Source organism: Salvelinus alpinus, chromosome 12 (genome assembly GCF_045679555.1).
Source record: "Salvelinus alpinus chromosome 12, SLU_Salpinus.1, whole genome shotgun sequence".
Classification (NCBI taxonomy): domain Eukaryota; kingdom Metazoa; phylum Chordata; class Actinopteri; order Salmoniformes; family Salmonidae; genus Salvelinus; species Salvelinus alpinus.
In genome coordinates this window covers 25,852,589-25,873,553 of record NC_092097.1, presented here as the reverse complement: position 1 = coordinate 25,873,553, position 20,965 = coordinate 25,852,589, and the positions used below count along the sequence as shown (strand labels likewise).

The window sequence follows — 20,965 nt, the reverse complement described above, 5'->3', positions numbered from 1 at the left end:
ACGCAGACTCGGTCTCAACCTTTAAGTCTTTACTGAAGACTTATCTCTTCAGTAGGTCATATGATTGAGTGTAGTCTGGCCCAGGAGTGTGAAGGTGAACGGAAAGGCTCTGGAGCAACGAACCGCCCTTGCTGTCTCTGCCAGGCCGGTTCCCCTCTCTCCACTGGGATTCTCTGCCTCTAACCCTGTTACAGGGGCTGAGTCACTGGCTTGCTGGTGCTCTTTCATGCCGTCCCTAGGAGGGGTGCGTCACTTGAGTGGGTTGAGTTACTGACGTGATCTTCCTGTCTGGGTTGGCGCCCCCCCCTTGGTTTGTGCTGTGGTGGAGACCTTTGTGGGCTATACTCGGCCTTGTCTCAGGATTGTAAGTTGGTGGTTGAGGATTTCCCTCTAGTGGTGCGGGGGCTGTGCTTTGGCAAAGTGGGTGGGGTTATATCCTTCCTATTTGGCCCTGTCCGGGGGTTTCTTCGGATGGGGCCACAGTGTCTCCTGACCGCTCCTGTCTCAGCCTCCAGTATTTATGCTGCAGTAGTTTGTGTCGGGGGGCTAGGGTCAGTTGGTTACCTGGAGTACTTCTCCTGTCTTATCCAGTGTCCTGTGTGAATTTAAGTATGCTCTCTCTAATTCTCTCGTTCTCTCTTTCTCTCTGAGAACCTGAGCCCTAGGACCATACGTCAGGACTACCGGGCATGATGACACCTTGCTGTCCCCAGTCCGCCTGGCCTTGCTGCTATTCCAGTTTCAACTGTTCTGCCTGCGGTTACGGAACCACTACCTGTCCCAGACCTGCTGTTTTCAACTCTTAATGATCGGCTATGAAAAGCCAACTGAGATTTATTCCTGATTATTATTTGACCATGCTTGTCATTTATGAACATTTTGAAAATCTTGGCTCTCTCTAATTTTCTCCTTCTTTCTTTCTTTCTCTCGGAGGACCTGAGCCCTAGGACCATACGTCGGGACTACCGGCCGTGGTGACTCCTTGCTGTCCCCAGTCCGCCTGGCCTTGCTGCTATTCCAGTTTCAACTGTTCTGCCTGCGGTTATGGAACCCCTACCTGTCCCAGACCTGCTGTTTTCAACTCTTAATGATCGGCTATGAAAAGCCAACTGAGATTTATTCCTGATTATTATTTGACCATGCTTGTCATTTATGGAAATTTTGAAAATCTTGGCTCTCTCTAATTTTCTCCTTCTCTCTTTCTTTCTCTCGGAGGACCTGGGCCCTAGGACCATGCGTCGGGACTGCCGCCCGTGGTGACTCCTTGCTGTCCCCAGTCCGCCTGGCCTTGCTGCTATTCCAGTTTCAGCTGTTCTGCCTGCGGTTATGGAACCGCCACCTGTCCCAGACCTGTTGTTTTTCAACTCTTGATGATCGGCTATGAAAAGCCAACTGAAAATTATTCATGATTATTATTTGACCATGCTTGTCACTTATGAACATTTTTGAACATCTTGGCATAGTTCTGTTATAATCTCCACCCGGCACAGCCAGAAGAGGACTGGCCACCCCTCATAGCCTGGTTCCTCTCTAGGTTTCTTCCTAGGTTTTGGCCTTTCTAGGGAGTTTTTCCTAGCCACCGTGCTTCTACACCTGCATTACTAGCTGTTTGGGGTTTTAGGCTGGGTGTCTGTACAGCACTTCGAGATATTAGCTGATGTACGAAGGGCTATATAAAATAAAATTGATTGATTGATTGAGCTAGAAAAGGAAAAGCTATATCTCAATCTGTATCCTGATGCACTGGCTCCATGCACTGACAGCGTCCTGCCACAGTGTTGAGTTGATTTTATTTTTACAGGGACAGTGCACATTAATCAACGTTTCAGTAAAAGTGCCGGTTTTAGCCAGCTGGCAAATTTTCAACCGCAGTCCCTGGGCAGGTTATTAAAAACAATTACAATATAGACAATCATTGAGCAGTGAGGACACGCAGAGAAACATAGGACAAGCAAGACATAGCATACAGACAGAGCAACATAGAACAAAAAGCAGCAAGACAAAATTCATAAAAGCAACAAAGTGTTTTCACACCTCACAAGCTACAGACAACAGACAACATGGAATGCGGCAATACACAGCTAGGGATTATGTTCACAAATCTGATTGACCTTTAGCCATGTCTTCATGCATTTTGTGAAAGTGTGATATGTGGTGCAGTTATGTGTGTCTGATGGCAGTGTATTCCAGACATGGGAAGCTCTCACAGAGAAAGCGGATTTACTAAAGGTGCTTTTCCTTAAGGGAACTATACAGTCACCTCTCATGGCAGACCTTGTGGATCTGCTGCCATATGTTTGGGTTTTCTGTTTAACAAAAATACTGAGTGGAGGGGGAGCCAGGCCATTTAGGATCTTGAATACAAGACATGCGTCGGTGTATTGCACAAGATTTTCCCAACTCAGGAGCTCATGCTTTCTGAGGATGTAACAGTGATGATGGCTATTGGCCTTCCTATCAAGCACTTTGAGAGCCTGTTTGTAGACAGACTGAATAGGTTTTAATGTTGTACAGCAAGCTTGGGCCCAACTAGTCAAGCAGTATGTTAAGTGGGGGAGTATCATAGATTTGAAGTACAGTTTTGCTACCTCTGTAGTCAAACAATTTTGTATAAATCAGAAATTAGCTAGGTTGAATTTGGTTATTTGAATTACCTTTTTCACATGCCTTTTAAAAGAGAGGTTGGAATCAAGTATGATGCCAAGGTACTTAAAATCAGATACCACCTGGAGCTTCTCCCCTGACACATAGACATCTGTCTCAGTAGCATCTGTTGCCATCTTTGTGAAGAACATGCAAACAGTTTTTTTCACATTGAGATGCAAACACGAGTCACTGAGCCACTTTGTAACCTGGACCATTACAGTAGTGAGTTCTTGTGCAGCTTGTTGTTTGCTCTTTGCATGCACATATATCACTGTATCATCTGCATACATTTGAACTTCAGACCCAGTACAGACAGAAGGCAGATCATTAATGTACAGGCTGAACAGGAGGGGCCCCAGTATTGACCCTTGGGGCACGCCCACATCATAGCTAAGAGTGGGCGACAGCTCATTGCTCACTCTGACACACTGAGTTCTGCCTTCAAGGTATGATTTCATCCATCTCAAGGCATCGGGGGAAAAGTTGAACTTGGACAATTTTGTGATGAGAATCTCATGGTTAACAGTATCAAAAGCCTTCCTTAGGTCCAGAAACACAGCCCCAACAACACCCCCTTTGTCCATCTTGGACTTCACATTTTCCAGAAGAAAGCAGTTGGCCGTTTCTGTGGAGTGTTTCGCTCTGAAGCCAAACTGCATGGAGTGTAGTTGGAGAACAGCACATGCCTTTAAAATTACACTGTGATTATGAAAAATACTGTATATACTGAGCTAGAAAAGGAAAAGCTATATCTCAATCTGTATCCTGATGCACTGGCTCCATGCACTGACAGCGTCCTGCCACAGTGTTGAGTTGATTTTATTTTTACAGGGACAGTGCACATTAATCAACGTTTCAGTAAAAGTGCCGGTTTTAGCCAGCTGGCTAATTTTCAACCGCAGTCCCTGGGCAGGTTATTAAAAACAATTACAATATAGACAATCATTGAGCAGTGAGGACACGCAGAGAAACATAGGACAAGCAAGACATAGCATACAGACAGAGCAACATAGAACAAAAAGCAGCAAGACAAAATTCATAAAAGCAACAAAGTGTTTTCACACCTCACAAGCTACAGACAACAGACAACATGGAATGCGGCAATACACAGCTAGGGATTATGTTCACAAATCTGATTGACCTTTAGCCATGTCTTCATGCATTTTGTGAAAGTGTGATATGTGGTGCAGTTATGTGTGTCTGATGGCAGTGTATTCCAGACATGGGAAGCTCTCACAGAGAAAGCGGATTTACTAAAGGTGCTTTTCCTTAAGGGAACTATACAGTCACCTCTCATGGCAGACCTTGTGGATCTGCTGCCATATGTTTGGGTTTTCTGTTTAACAAAAATACTGAGTGGAGGGGGAGCCAGGCCATTTAGGATCTTGAATACAAGACATGCGTCGGTGTATTGCACAAGATTTTCCTGTTAACCATGAGAATCTCATGGTTAACAGTATCAAAAGCCTTCCTTAGGTCCAGAAACACAGCCCCAACAACACCCCCTTTGTCCATCTTGGACTTCACATTTTCCAGAAGAAAGCAGTTGGCCGTTTCTGTGGAGTGTTTCGCTCTGAAGCCAAACTGCATGGAGTGTAATGTGAAGGGCCTGTTGTTGAGGTGGGCAATCAGTTGTTCTGCTACACACTTTTCAACAACCTTTGACACCATAGGTAGTATACTAATGGGCCTGTAGTTACTCACCTCAGCAGGGTCGCCCGATTTAAAGATGGCCATTATTATGGCCGACTTCCATGCCCTTGGAAACACCCCGAGACCAATAGATGTGTTGGTGACCTTAGTAATGGGGCCAATGAGAGACTCTTTGTAGTTTTTAAGAAAGGTAGAGTCCAGCCCAAACACATCTTTGGCTTTAGAGTTCTTTAGTGAGCTAATCACCTTGTTCACCTTTGACTCAGAAACCTCCCTTATGATGAAGACATGTTGAGTGTCATTTACTAGCACTGAGCCCAAGAAACCAGTGGAGGGGTTCTGTGTCAGTACCCTGACAGAGTCAATAAAGTAGGAATTGAAGGCTATTGTTATTTCGACTGCATCCTGTGTTAGATTGTTATTCACCATAATTTCTAGTCTTTTGCAGTGTTACTATGGTCTTTCCCTGTTAACTTTTTTAGATTCTCCCAGATTAATTTAGAATTTCCCTTTGCTTCACCAATTATGTTAATAAAAAAAGTTTGCCTTGGCCTGTCTGATTTCTTTCATCACCTTATTTCTCAACATGGTAAACCTACGTCTGTCATGCTCTAATTTGGATCTTAGGGCTATTTTTAGAGCATAATCTCATTCTTTCATCAATTTCCAGATTTCTCCATTTAGCCAAGGAAGAGTGCTCTTTTGGCCAGGTTTGGATTAGATTTTCTTTAGGAAACCATTTATTGTAGTCTGGATTGTGGATAGAAAAACCTGACTATCAGCTTCCACGTCTGTATAGGACAAGAGATCATTACAGTTAATTCCCTTAATTGCGTTTTCAAAATAGTTTAATTCACTTAGTTGATCCGGCTTTCTAACAGTAGAGGTTAAACCTGCTCTTAGACAGCTTTCTGGCTATACGTGTCAGATTATGATCAGATAGCCCAGTAACCATATTTAATGATTTTGTCACTCTCTGGTTTATTACTGAACACCAAATCAATCTATGTTTTAGAGCAACAAGTCACCCTGGTTGGCCCTTTAACTTAGCTGTGTAAAGTCAAAGGTATTAGTGATCCGTTTGAGGGTTTTCCTACAAGACTTGTTTTCATAATAAATATTAAAATCTCCCATTAAGATGACCTCTTTCCCAAAATCACATTCCCTAAGCATGTTATTAAACTGATCAAAAAACACTTGGTGGAAGGTGGCCTACATGGCCTACATTCTAGTTCATTATCACATGACCAATCAATTTGTTTACATCAGATATGTTCTTTAATGTAAATCATCACACACCCTCCTCTTCCTTCAATCCTGTCTCTCCTGAAAACATTGTAGCCAGGCACAATCAAAGCAGCATATGGAGAGTTTTTATGGAGCCATGTCTCTGAGAGGCAGAGGAAGTCAAGGTTGGAGTCTGTGAGTAGATGTTGAATTTGATCACTTTTTGGAATGACACTACAAATGTTCAAGTGCCCCCCTAGTAGTCCCTTGGGCTTAGCTTGTGGGTCCCAGATGACTCGAGAGTGATTGACACATTGAAAAAAGTAACATTTTCTGTGTTTTCTGACGGCTGGGTTTAGGCCGTTTTGTTTCGTTTTGATTAGGGGCAGTTCGGTAGCGCAATTAACAATCTCTCCTGCCTGCACTGGATGCGGGGAACTAATTAAAACAGCTTGCGTACCAGAAGCAGAGTCAGGGATCGCATATAGCGACTTGGGTATGTTTGAAGAGTCTAAATCTATCCTGGAGCCGGGTGAGTCGAGAGAAACCATGGGACCATAGCACTCACCCACTTCCACAGCGGCGACGATCAGTGGACGAGGCCATCCACTGCTTTCCACTCCGGTGAGTATCGCTGGCTCTGTGATGTTAGGCCCAGGATTGAGTTGCACATCCCCGGAGAGTAGGAGGGTAGTGAACAGGTAGTTTAAAAGTTTCCGATAAATGTTGGACTTGTTTGTTACGCCTAAGCGGTTCAGTGGAATAGGGAGCGAGGTAGACTTGGCCATTATTCAGAACATTATGGTATGCTGTGTACTGTCCGCTCCCGTGGAACGGTGAACCAATGTGTTTGGTGTTGATAATCTCCGGTAGTAGACTGATTGTGTCATCCCAGCAAGGACGCTGGGATCACTTTCCAAAGTTGAAATGGTCCTCATCAAGATGCAACATCTTATCAGGTATGAAGGTAAGACCCAGATGCAGACCACATCGAATAAACAATAGTTTAATATTCCAACAGGGGCAATAGACAGGTCAAGGCAGGCAGGGGTCAGTAAACCAGAGGTGGGGAAACGGTACCGGGTAGAAGGCAGGCTCAGAGTCAGGGTAAGGCAGGGGGCAGTAAACCAGAGGTGGGGAAACGGTACCGGGTAGAAGGCAGGCTCAGGGTCAGGGTAAGGCAGAGGTCGGTAAACCAGAGGTGGGGAAACGGTACCGGGTAGAAGGCAGGCTCAGAGTCAGGGTAAGGCAGGGGTCAGTAAACCAGAGGTGGGGAAACGGTACCGGGTAGAAGGCAGGCTCAGAGTCAGGGTAAGGCAGGGGTCAGTAAACCAGAGGTGGGGAAACGGTACCGGGTAGAAGGCAGGCTCAGAGTCAGGGTAAGGCAGGGGTCAGTAAACCAGAGGTGGGGAAACGGTACCGGGTAGAAGGCAGGCTCAGAGTCAGGGTAAGGCAGGGGTCAGTAAACCAGAGGTGGGGAAACGGTACCGGGTAGAAGGCAGGCTCAGAGTCAGGGTAAGGCAGGGGTCAGTAAACCAGAGGTGGGGAAACGGTACCGGGTAGAAGGCAGGCTCAGAGTCAGGGTAAGGCAGGGGTCAGTAAACCAGAGGTGGGGAAACGGTACCGGGTAGAAGGCAGGCTCAGAGTCAGGGTAAGGCAGAGGTCAGTAAACCAGAGGGGGGGAAACGGTACCGGGTAGAAGGCAGGCTCAGAGTCAGGGTAAGGCAGAGGTCGGTAATCCAGAGGTGGGGAAACGGTACCGGGTAGAAGGCAGGCTCAGAGTCAGGGTAAGGCAGAGGTCGGTAATCCAGAGGTGGGGAAACGGTACCGGGTAGAAGGCAGGCTCAGAGTCAGGGTAAGGCAGAGGTCGGTAAACCAGAGGTGGTGTAACGGTACCGGGTAGAAGGCAGGCTCAGAGTCAGGGTAAGGCAGAGGTCGGTAATCCAGAGGTGGGGAAACGGTACCGGGTAGAAGGCAGGCTCAGAGTCAGGGTAAGGCAGAGGTCGGTAAACCAGAGGTGGGGAAACGGTACCGGGTAGAAGGCAGGCTCAGAGTCAGGGTAAGGCAGAGGTCGGTAAACCAGAGGTGGGGAAACGGTACCGGGTAGAAGGCAGGCTCAGAGTCAGTGTAAGGCAGAGGTCGGTAAACCAGAGGGGGGGCAAAAATACAGGTCGGCACGCAGGTTCAGGGGCAGGCAGAGTGGTCAGGCATACGGGCTCGGAGTCAGGACAGGCAAGGGTCAAAACCAGGAGGGTAAGAAAAGAGAGACTGGAAAAAACAGGAGCTGAGACACAAAACGGTGGTTGACTTGAACAAACAAGATGACCTGGCAACAGACGAACAGAGAGCACAGGTATAAACAGACAGGGGATAATGGGGAAAATGGGCGACACCTGGAGTGGGGTGGATACAATCACAAAGACAGGTGAAACAGATCAGGGTGTGACATCTGGCTTCAGTTTTTTTACAGTTTTGTCATGGCAATGTGATGATCCTCAGCCATGGAGAGGTAGGGACATTGGTTTCGCGCTAGCTAGCTAGCTGTTTACTTATATAAACAGTCAATAAACTTGTAGCTGGATAGCACAATAATGTCTCTGAGTTTATAGTCGTTTCCGATTACCGTTAGTTGTCCAAAACTAGCTTGGTTCTGTGCTGGGGCAATACGTCAAGTCAAAATCCGACACTTAAACCAGCATTCAACAAATATAACTGAATAACTCTCATGTGACTGGCTGGTAACCCATCACTCATACAATAACTATATAGGTGGGATCTCCACTTACAACAATATGAAGGGCCACAGTGAATGCTTTTGTTTATATGTTATGTGCGATTGAATTACACATAGGCAAATGCATCATAAAAAAACATTTATTTATTGAGCCCTTGCTGTTAATAGATCGCAAAGCAGCATAAAATTTAGCTAAAAGTTTGGAAATAACAACTTCACTTCCTCATTCATAGCTTAAAAATGCATATCAAGTGCACTGTTTAGCTCACATCTGAAGGCTGGAGGGCTTTTAGGTCGTCTTCTACTGCAGATTGCTAAAATATCCTAATGATTATGATCCCGCTTCCTCAATTCAAATATTATGGCGACACTTTACCAAAGATGGTTTGGTATGGTTTAGAAACTTGGGAACCAAGCTCGAGTTATCAGTGTAGCCTGTTACCGCCTAGACTAGTTGAAATATCTTCACCCCTAGAAAAAAAACTCCAGGCTTCCGTTATAACTAGGGCTCCCGAGTGGCGTAGCGGTCTAAGTCACTACAGTCAATTAACTGTCAATCTATTGGATTTTTTACATTTATTTACTGGGGGCAGTTTGGAAAAAAACAAATCCCGTATGAATGGTCCTCTTGGCAATAATGATCCCTCGGCTACACAGCTGATGCCTGCTGGACTGTTCATTAACACATTTTGTTTATCTGTCGGCAACAGCCTCGAACTCAGGCCCTGTGTGTAGCTAACTGACCCGCTCTGCCCATTCATCGCCATTTACCCGATGTTGTTGTCTTAGCTGTTTACCCGTTGTTGTCTTAGCTCTATCAATCAACACCTGTGATTGCTTTATGCCCCTCTCTAATGTCAATATGCTTTGTATACCGTTGTTTAGGGCAGCTCTCATTGTTGTTTTTTACTGCGGAGCCCCTAGTCCCGCTCAACATGCCTAAGATGGCCCCTTTGTCCCGCCCCCACACATGCGGAGACCGCACCTAGCTTAACTGGCGCCTCCAGAGATGCAACTAATCTCATCGTCACTCAATGCCTAGGTTTACCTCCACTGTACTCACACCCTACCATACCCTTGTCTGTACACTTTGCCCTGAATCTATCCTACCACGCACAGAAACCTGCTCCTTTTATTCTCTGTTCCCAAAGCATTAGACGACCAGTTCTTTTAGCCTTTAGCCATACCCTCATCCTATCCTCCTCTGTTCCTCTGGTGATGTGTCCCCAGGCGCTCTCATTTGTTGACTTCTGCAACCGTAAAAGCCTTGGATTCATGCATGTTAACATCAGAAGCCTCCTCCCTAAATTTTCTTTATTCACTGCTTTAGCGCACTCCACCAACCCTGATGTCTTAGCTATGTATGAATCCTGGCTTAGGAAGGCCACCAAAAATTCTGAAATTTCTATCCCCAATTACAACATTTTCCATCAAGATAGAACTGCTAAAGGGGGCGGAATTGCAATCTACTGTAGAGATAGCCTGCAGAGTTCTGTAATACTATCCAGGTTTATCAAGGAACCTAACAGGTATAACCCCAAATCCGTAAACATGGGCTCCCTCTAAATACACCTCTGCTGTTTACAACCAGGATCTCAGCGATCACTGCCTCATTGCATGCGTCTGTTATGGGTCCGCGGTCAAACGACCACCCCTCATCACTGTAAAACGCTCCCTAAAACACTTCTGCGAGCAAGCCTTTCTAATCGACCTGGCCCGGGTATCCTGGAAGGATATTGACCTCGCCCCGTCATTAGAGGATGCCTGGTTATTCTTTAAAAGTGCGTTCCTCAACATCTTAAATAAGCATGCCTCATTAAAAAAATGTAGAACTAAGAACAGATATAGCCCTTGGTTCACTCCAGACTTGACTGCCCTTGACAAGCACAAAAACATCCTGTGGCATACTGCACTAGCATCGAATAGTCCCCGCGATATGTAACTTTTCAGGGAAGTCAGGAACCAACATACACAGTCAGTTAGGAAAGCAAAGGCTAGTTTTTTCAAACAGAAATTTGCATCCTGCAGCACTAATTCCAAAAGGTTTTGGGACACTAAAGTCCATGGAGAATAAGAGCACCTCCTCCCAGCTGCCCACTGCACTGAGACTAGGAAACACTGTCACCACCGATAAATCCACGATAATCGAGAATTTCAATAAGCATTTCTCTATGACTTTCCACCTGGCTCTGCAACCCCCGCAGCAACTGGACCAAGCCCACCCCCCGCTTCTCCTTCACCCAAATCCAGACAGCTGATGTTCTGAAAGAGATCCAAAATCTGGATCCCTACAAATCAGCTGGGCTAGACAATCTGAACCCGCTCTTGCTAAAATTATCCGCTGCCATTGTTGCCATCCCTATTACTAGTCTGTTCAACCTCTCTTTCGTATCGTCTGAGATTCCCAAAGATTGGAAAGCGCCCGTGTTCATCCCCCTCTTCAAAAGGGGAAGACACTCTAGACCCAAACTGTTACAGACCTATACCGATCCTGCCGTGCCTTTCTAAAGCCAAGTTAACAAACAGATCACTGACCATTTCGAATCCCAACCATTTCGAAACCCTTCTCCGCTATCCAATCCGGTTTTCGAGCTGGTCAACGGGTGCACCTCAGCCACGCTCAAGGTCCTAAACAATATCATAACCGCCATCGATAAAAGACAGTAATGTGCAGCCGTCTTCATCGACCTGGCCAAGGCTTTCGACTCTGTCAATCACCATATTCCTATCGACAGACTCAACAGCCTTGGTTTCTCTAATGACTGCCTCGCCTGGTTCACCAACTACTTCTCTGATAGAGTTCTGGGTGTCAAATCGGAGGGCCTGTTGTCCGGACCTCTGGCAGTCTCTATGGGGGTGCAACAGGGTTCAATTCTCAGGCTGACTCTTCTCTCTGTATACTTCAATGATGTCGCTCTTGCTGTGGGTGACTCTTTGATCCACCTCTACGCAAATGACACCATTCTGTATACATCTGGCCTTTCTTTGGACACTGTGCTAACAAACCTCCAGACGAGCTTCAACGCCATACTACACTCCTTCCGTAGACTCTAACTGCTCTTAAATGCATGGTCTTCAACCGATCGCTGTCCCCACCCGCCCGACTAGCATCACTACTCTGGACGGTTCTGACTTAGGTATTTATAGTTGTCCACATATTCTAGGTGTCTGACTAGACTGTAAACTCTCCTTCCAGACTCAGATTAAGCATCTCCAATCCAATATTAAATCTAGAATCGGCTTCCTATTTCGCGACAAAGCCTCCTTCACTCATGCTGCCAAACATACCCTCGTAAAACTGACTATCCTACCGATCCTTGACGATGTCATTTACAAAATAGCCTCCAACACTATACTCAGCAAATTGGATGCAGTCTATCACAGTGCCATCCGTTTTGTCACCAAAGCCCCATATACTACCCAGCCCCGCGACCTGTATGCTCTCGTTGGCTGGTTCTCACTACATGTTCGTCGCCAAACCCACGGGCTCCAGGTAATCTATAAGTCTTTGCTAAGCAAAGCTCCGCCTCATCTCAGCTCACTGGTCACCATAGCAACACCCACCGGCAGCACATGCTCCAGTAGGTATATTTCACTGGTCAAAGCCAACACCTCTTTTGGCCGCCTTTCCTTCCAGTTCTCTGCTGCCATAATGACTGGAACGAATTGCAAAAATCACTGAAGTTGGAGACTTATATCTCCCTCACTAACTTCTAGTGTCAGCTGTCAGAGCAGCTTACCGATCGCTGCAGCTGTACACAGTCCATCTGTAAATAGCCCATCCAACCAACTACCTACCACATCCCTTATATTTGTTTTTCTGCTCTTTTGCACACCAGTAATTCTGCTTGCACATCCTCATCTGCACATATCACTCCAGTGTAAATTGCTAAAGTGTAATTACTTCGCCACTATGGCCTATTTATTGCCTTACCTCCTTACTTCATTTGCACACAATGTATACAGATTTTTCTATTGTGTTATTGACTGTACGTTTATTTATCCCATGTGTAACTCTGTGTTGTTGTTTTTGTCGCACTGCTTTACTTTATCTTGGCCAGGTCGCAGTTGTAAATGAGAACTTCTCCTCAACTGGTCTACCTGGTTAAATAAAAGTTATTACATTTTTTTATAATAAATGACATAACCAAAATTCTTTAGTAATACTAGTCCTGTGCGAATAGGGCTTAAATTAGCAATGTGCAGTGATGTCACTTACTGTACCTTCCTGAGGCAGGAAATATTGTCTCCCCCCTAGACTCGTAAAATACGTGGCTTTGATGGGTCAATGGTATTGAAGGGGACTTCAGAGAAGGGAACTCCTCACAGGGGGTATTAAGAGGTGTCTAGGGGTGGGAGCTAGGTGTTGGTTTGGAATTTGGGACATTTCATGGTGAGCTTATCTGGTCCTGTGTGATTCTTAGCTCCTGTTTCTCCTATACACTGTGTGTACAAAACATTAAGACCATCTGCTCTTTACATGACATAGCTTTTACCTGGGTTCACCAGATCAGTCTATGATCCCTTATTGATTTCACTTGTTAAATCCACATTAAATCAATGTAGATGAAGGGGAGAAGACAGATTAAAGAAGGATTTTTAAGCCTTAAGACAATTGAGACAGTGTATGTGTGCCATTGAGGGTGAATGGGCAAGACAAAACATTTAAGTGCCTTTGAACGGGCTATGGTAGTAGGAGCCAGGCACACCGGTTTGTGTCAAGAACTGCAACGCTGCTGGGTTTTTTTTACGCTCAAATGTTTCCCGTTTGTATCAAGAATGGTCCACCACCCAAAGGACATCCAGCCAACTTGACACAACTGTGGGAAGCATTGGAGTCAACATTGGCCAGGATCCCTGTGGAATGCTTTCGACAACTTGTAGAGTCCATGCCCTGACGAATTAAGGCTGGCAAAAGGGGGGGGGGTGCAACTCAATATTAGAAAGGTGTTCTTAATGTTTTGTACACTCAGTGTATACTGTTTAAAAATTACACTTAACCCTACAGCCCTGGCATCATACACACTAACGCACTACACTAACATGGAGTAAGTACACACACTAATGCAATAACAGGATAACACAGGTAAATCCAATCACTCAACACATGATCACATTAACTAATTACATGCTATTCTACACATTTTGCTATGAGGCTGAGAGAAAGGATTGCAGTCAGTTTCCTCCTAGGTCTGAGGTCTCCATCATATTCCACATAATATCAGTTCTCTTCGTTCTCCTGAACTGCACAAAACTGGGTGCTACACATCACCAAGTTCCCCCATTCAATACAAATCACTATTAGTTCAAGTGAAAGAAGCTTCACAATCGAGACTAGTTGCTTAGCCAGTCAAATACAGCAAGTTTTAATTCTAGGCAGGATTTAAATTATAAAAAGTCAGGACAACCCATAAACCTTGTAAATGGGTAATTTTTTAAATGTGGTGGAAAAAAGTTGCACATAGTCATGTGAAAAAGTAAGTACACCCTATGGAAAGTGGTCTGTTTTTCTACATATTTGGACACATGGATATTTGAGCAAAATTCCAACCACATGTATTGATAAAGGTGACACAATTTAACAAATCACACAAAAATGTTTACTTTGAAAATGTTATGCAATTAAAATAAACAAAAATGCAATTTCCTTATGCATAAAAAAATTGTACAACCCCTACCATCACCTAAAATGTCTAAAATTAGGATCATGTGCAAATTATTAGGAAATCCTTAGAGTACCTTGGGATGGTCCAGCCTTCCACAAAGATGAGAAACTTGGTCTGATTTGATCTTAACCATAATGGGTGTGTGGTAACACATCATGCCAATATCAGAAGACCTACCTGAGCCCCTCAGAAGAAAGATTAGATGCCTGTGAGTCTGGGAGGGGTTACTGATCCATTTCCAAGCAATTTGAAGTACATTGTTCCACTCTCTGACGGATCATCTATAAATGGAGAAAATTCCAGACCACTGGCAATCTACCTAGGACAGGTCATCCCACCAAATTCAGCCCAAGAGCTGACCGAAAGATGCTCATAGAAGTCTCTAAAAACCCCAGGGTAACATCAAGGGATCTACAGGCCTCTCTTGCCACAATCAATATTGAAGTGCATGAGTCAACTGTCAGAATGAGACTGAGCAAACTTGGCCTACATGGAAGGTAGGAAGCCTCTGCTCTCAAAAAGAAATAAGACTGATGTTTGCCAGACAACACCTGGGTGAAGACCAAAACTACTGGAACAATGTGCTCTGGACAGATGAGTCAAAGGTGGAGTTGTTTGGCTGCAATGCCAAATGCCATCTTTGGCGAAAACGAAACACTGCCTTTGAACAGAAGAATCTCATACCAACTGCTCATACCAACCGTAAAGCATGGAGGCGGTGGCATTATTGTTTGGGGCTACTTTGCTGCCTCAGGGCCAAATTGCCATCATTTAGTCAACCATGAATTCCATATTGTACCAGAGAATTCTTGAGGAGAATGTGAGGCCATCTGTCAAAAAGCTGAAGCTGAACCAAACATGGATCTTGCAACAGGAAAATGATCCAAAACACACAGGCAAAGCTACAACAGAATGGCTCAAAAATAAGAAATGGAGGGTTATGGAATGGCCGAGTCAAAGCCAAGCTCTCAATCCTGTTGAAATGCTGTGGGGGCACTTGAAGCAGGCCGTGCATGCAAGAAAGCCCTCGAACATGACACAGTTGAAGCAGTACTCTAAAGAAGAGTGGGGGAAAATTCCTCCCAGTCGATATAAGAGACTGATAGACGGTTACAAGAATTGGCTTCATTAAGTTACTTCAGCCAAAGGGGGCAACACCAGCTATTGAAGCTAGGGGTGTACTTATTTTTTTCCGCACTATGGAATGTGCATTTCTGTAGATTTTTGATGAATAAATTATTGCAAAGTATAAGTACCTTTATCCGTCAATAGTGTTGAAGTGAAGGTTACATATCCATCTGTCCAAATATTTACAAAGAAATACTACTTTCCAGGGGGTATACTTACTTTTTCACGTGACTGTAATACATATTTGGTTTATATTGAACTGATTATCAATGATCAAACATAATGCAAGTCATGTATACCACAAAACTGTATGTCTATGCATTGTTTAACGTAATTAGGTCAAGCAAATTGTCTTGACCCAGGAGTGATGTTGTTGTGACATGTTTTTGCAATTTAGAGATATATTATTTTTAATGCAAGAAAGTAAACAAAAGTATGTAATACATTATATAGATCAATTTAAACAAAGATCACTATTAAAATACCTTGTTTTAATAAAAATGCGCTCATTTAAAAAAATTCTGTTTGAACCCTATCCCAAAACTTAAACACATGCTCTGGAAATTTTAGTGAATAGAAAAGTAATTTTTAAACCTCCCGCTTTGGGCTGGATGTGTCAATGTGTAGTTCATACATGCAGAATCTACATGATCAGAATTACTATTTTACCTCAATTAGCCATGAAATCTCTTGTTTTTTTGCCATTTTCCCCCATGTGGGCCTGCTCCCTAGCAATTTGATTTCTAACCAAGAGCTTCAGACCCCCGCCATTTGAGTGATAGCTAGCAAGATGCACACACAGCAGAGCGAGAGAGAGAACAATGACGGGATGCACATATGTGCATAATATGACATATTATGCGATTTTCGGGGACCACGTTTGGCTCGTAAGTGCTACTTTCAGAACTACTGGCTAAAAAGTATACAACAGTACCAGAGGATTTCCTTAACCCATTCCTTAACTAGTCTGAATGCCTAAACTTAAACTTCAGTTTTGACGTTCCTCAATTACCTTAAATGTGTAATTGGTGTTACTACTTCTACTGGTGGGACAATGTTATCATAATGGTAAAAATTATTTAAAGTCATTAAGCTGCCATATTAGTTGATTTACAATTACAAATATATATATTTTTTAATCAAGAAAAATGAACCATGCCCAAATGCCACCGCAATTCAAGAAGAACCAAAATATAACAATATTAGTCCTCCTGTGTATCATAGTTTTTGGCCATCCTCACTAACGGCATCTTTTTGCCTATTCCCTGCCTGTACTTTTGCCTATCAGATTTCCTGTCATCAACCTCTTGCCTGATCTCCCGGACTACGTTATTAGCCTTTTCCCTGCCTGTACTTTTACCTTTTTGGAGTCCCTGTGTATGACCTTCTGCCTGCCCCTGGACCCAGCTACCTGCTTTCTGTGGTATTCTACTAATAAACACCTGCTGCGCCCTGCGCTTGAAACCAGCACTCTGTCTCCCATCGTACTCATTACATTAAGCAAGCTGAACTATTCTCTTTCATAAAGTATTCATGAGCCAGGCCATCTAAATAGTACTGATGATGTCATTGATGATGTCATCATCCCGGACATCTGAGTGGTGATATATTGGCTCTATTGACGGCTTCATCTAACCCTGATTTCAGAGTACTCTCAAATTACTCATTTCTGTTTGTCTCCCAGTTCTCTCACAATCAATACCCCCACACAGTGTGTGTGTGTGTGTGTGTATATATAGAGGCCAGAGAAGGTTGATGCTGACTGCTGACCTTTTGCCCATACGTCCGTGCCTCAGAGAGCAGAAAATCACCACTACTCATATCATGGTTGAGGAGTGACCGCCACTACAGGTCTCAGGGCTAAGGCGACTAAGCGTAAGCTGGCAGAAACAAGCAGACCCCTTCTACATGAGGTACAGAGGAATGTGTCTTATCATCTCTGTGAGGCAGTGTATCTTTACCAAGGAACAAGGGCTTTTACATTGTGTCAACTAAAGACGCAAACAGAAGCTACTGTCAAACTAAGAGTATCAAAGTGTCCTCAGCCAAAAAAATATATATTTCTCAAGAACAGTTGCCTTCTCTCTTTCCCTTCCACAGTGTTGTATTTCTCTCCTATGTAATGAAAAACGACTACTGAAATACTAGACAAAACATATTTCGTGCAGTAGTGGCTATGTAGAGACTTGTAGGGATTGTGTAGTGAATGTGTAGTTTAGATACACAAGTAGAGTTTTGTGTTCAGTAGGAAAACATTAGTGTTTCCAGTAGTAAAGTAGTACTCAGGTAGAGATTTTAACTACTTGATGCTGGTTGTAAATAAATAGTAAAAACACTACAGCTTTACTACACACAAGCTTGTCAATAGTAATCAGGTAGTGATTTTACTAGTTGATGTTGGTAGTAAATAAGCAGTCACTACAGCAGAAGAAGACAAAACAGGAAGTAGATAGTTGTTGTTAGCTATCTAGTAAGTATGTGTTTTTGTATCCAAATGTACAGTATGTTCATATTTGTATACTTACCCATCCTACTTAGCACTTTTGACCTGTTGCCAAGGAAGCCCTCGACATAAGACTAGAGGCCATTGTTGGTAAGAATAACATTGTTTATCAAATGTTTTTCTGTGTATGTGACCTCTGTTAGCAGATGATTGACAATGGCTTATAAATGGTTGTCTCTTTTGCTTGTCTTTGTTTTCTAAAAAGTTGTGTGGTGGAGAAATGTGGCTGCAACAAAAAAGAGGATCTGAATATATATTGAACAAAAATATAAACGTAACATGTAAAGTGTTGGTCCCATGTTTCATGAGCTGAAATAAAAGATCCCAAGGGTGCTGAGGAATATTTGTCTGTAATAAAGCCCTTTTTGAGGAAGAACTCATTCTGATTGGCTGTGCCTGGCTCCCCAGTGGGTGGGCATGTGCCCTCCAAGGCCCACACATGGCTGCACCCCTGCCCGGTCATGTGAAATCCATAGATTTGGGCCTAATTAATTTAAATTGACTGATTTCCTTAGAAGAACTGCAACTAAGTCATATCTTTGAAATTGTTGCATGTTGCGTTTAGATTTTTATATAGTATAGTTAAGTCAAAGCTGAATGAAGACATAAGGGATAAAAAAAAAAAGTATAAATATTTTCTGTATTTCAATTTAAAAATGCAATTACGTTTGTATAATCATACTGGTTCTTGTTTGATGATATAACTACAGTTAGAAACTTAAGGAAATAACATGGCAGTGTACACATTTTTATTTATTTAACCTTTATTTTAATTATGGTAATGTAACGACATAATAAAAACATAGTGCTGATAAAGGCTGTTCGAGTTATTAATAGTTGTCTGTCTGTTTACCTCAGTCTGTCTCCCTCTGCCCTGCTGACAGTCTGCTGCCACAGAGCTTCCACACAACACACTGATGAATGTAAATAATAATACAAATTTAAAAAAGGGAGGTTCTATGTTAATTAGGTGATGCATAATTGCGATAATCTCAGTCGGTATTAGATAGAACGTCGCGGCCCCACCCACCTGTGGGGAAAACAACCTGTTGTTACCTAAATTACCCCATTGGCTCACAGCAAATACTTTACGTTTTTCAAAAGCAATTTTGTTGTTGTCTGATTGTTTTAGTCAAATACAAAACTACATTTAAGAAAAGTACAATACGTTCACTTCACACCAGAACAAGACAGAGACAATTAACGGAAATAAATCCTTATTTTCAAACATTGTGATTGTGCAAGAGTGCCAGAGATTAATATGTGTCACTGCAAAGGACACAGGGCAACGCCTTACTGAGCCAGGGTTGGCAGATCTGTAGAAACTTCAAACTAAAACTTTTAATTTAACTCTAGCATTTTGGATTTGAGATCAAATGTAGCGACACTAGAGAATGTCACCTTTTATTTGAGGGTATTCTCATATTTGATCATATCCCCAAGACATGCTACGTTAATGTGTGTGTTACCATGATTACTTGTTAGATATTGCTGCACTGTCGGAACTAGAAGAATAAGCATTTCGCTACACCTGCAATAACATCTGCTAAACACGTGTATGTGACCAATACAATTTGATTTGATTATGGATAATCATGAATGAATCGTGAATATTGATGAGTGAGAAAAGAACAACCGCACAAAAATCACCCCCCCCCCCCTCAAAAAAATGCTAACCTCCGCTGTTATTGGTAATGGTGAGAGGTTAGCATTTTTTTTAGGGGGGGGAATATGACACACACAGAGAGAGAGATACAGACACACAAAGATTAGCAGGCATACTTTTTGAGGGGGGGTATGATCTTTCTGCCTGTGTCATTTTCTCACTCATCAATTTTCACGATTTATTCCTGATTATCCATAATCATGGAGGCATTTCACATTAACATAGGTGTTACCATTCCCTTCTATTGGACACAACAATCTGAAACACAACCAAAACAAACTGAAAATGCATCCAACAAGTTTGTAGATTCACAAGCTTGATGTAGTCATTGCGTGCTAGGAATATGGGAACAAATAAAACATTTGCTTACTTTAATACACGGTCCAAATACCTACGAGACCTTCAAATGGGGGGGACTAGATACATAAAGTGCTTCCATTTGCAAACGGTAAAACAGATATGTATGAAAGATAGAAAGCGATACAGACAACGTGAGAAGTACAGACATCGATGGAGAGAGAGCAGCTGCAGTGGTACTTACAGGGGAGAAGAGGTCGCCCGCGAAGGGAAACAGAAGACTCTCTCCTTCTGTTTACGGTATCCAGAGATTTCCCAGGTGTTTGTGTAAAAGTGTAATTATGTGTTTTAGGCAGATAATCCAGAGCTGCAGGAATGTTATTCTGATGGTAGCAGGCAGAACACAGGCAAGAGAGAGAAATAGAGAGCAAGTAGAAGCGAGAGACAACCACTCCAGTCTTCCCCTCTTACAGCGCAGGACTCGGCCACTCCGTCCGCCTGCATGCAATGACCTGCTGCCTGAAAAAGAATAAACAGAAGAAAAAAACAGAAGCTAACTCGAGATTAGGAGAAGAGAGGGAACGCTACAGAAGAGTGTTATAATCAACCTCTCTCTCCGCCCCCCTACCGCCTTCACCCCGCCCTCATTGTTATAGCAACGGCCAATCACAGCTCAGCATCGCACAAGCGTTCCACAGCCTGCCCTGCAGTGTTGACATGATTCTCACTTTAACCAGCTAATGCAGGACAGCCATTTTTTGGAAATAGGTTGTAGCAACTGAACAAATCAAATCCAATTTTATTTGTCACATGCGCCTAATAAAACAGGTGTAGACCGTACAGTGAAATGCTTACTTACAAGCCCTTAACCAACAATGCAGTTTTAAGAAAATGCAAAAATATAAGAGCTAAGTATAACAAATAATTAAAGAGCAGCAGTAAATAACAATAGCGGGGCTATATACAGGGGGTACCCGTACAGAGTCAGTGTGTCAATGTGCAGTGGCACCGGCGTCGAGGTAATTTATGTAATTATGTACATATAGGTAGAGTTATTAAATTGGCTATGCATAGATAATAACAGAGAGTAGCAGCAGTGTATGGGGGGGTGCAATGCAAAAGTCTGGGTAGCCATTTGATTAGCTGTTCAGAAGTCTTATGGCTTGAGGGTAGAAGCTGTTTTGAAGCCTCTGTGACCTAGACTTGGCGCTCCGGTACCGCTTGCCGTGCAGTAGCAGAGAGAACAGTCTATGACTAGGGTGACTGGGGTCTTTGACAATTTTTAGGGTCTTCCTCTGACACCGCCTGGTTTAGAGGTCCTGGATGGCAGGAAGCTTGGCCCCGGTGATGTACTGGGTACTGATGTACTGATGTACACTACCCTCTGTAGTGCCTTGCGGTTGGAGGCCGAGCAGTTTCCATACCAGGCAGTGATGCAACCCGTC

At 43.5% G+C, this 20,965-nt stretch overlaps 1 protein-coding gene across 2 annotated transcripts in view; it reads right to left on the bottom strand.

Moving 5' to 3' along the window:
- The window catches only part of cdk18 (cyclin dependent kinase 18), a 65,544-nt gene extending 45,406 nt beyond the window's left edge, over positions 1–20,138 (bottom strand). For both annotated transcript variants that reach the window (XM_071335520.1, XM_071335519.1), the window contains exon 1: positions 19,765–20,138. The gene's annotated coding sequence lies outside the window, so the exon portion shown is untranslated. The remainder of the gene's footprint in view (positions 1–19,764) is intronic.
- Positions 20,139–20,965: the final 827 nt, after the last annotated feature.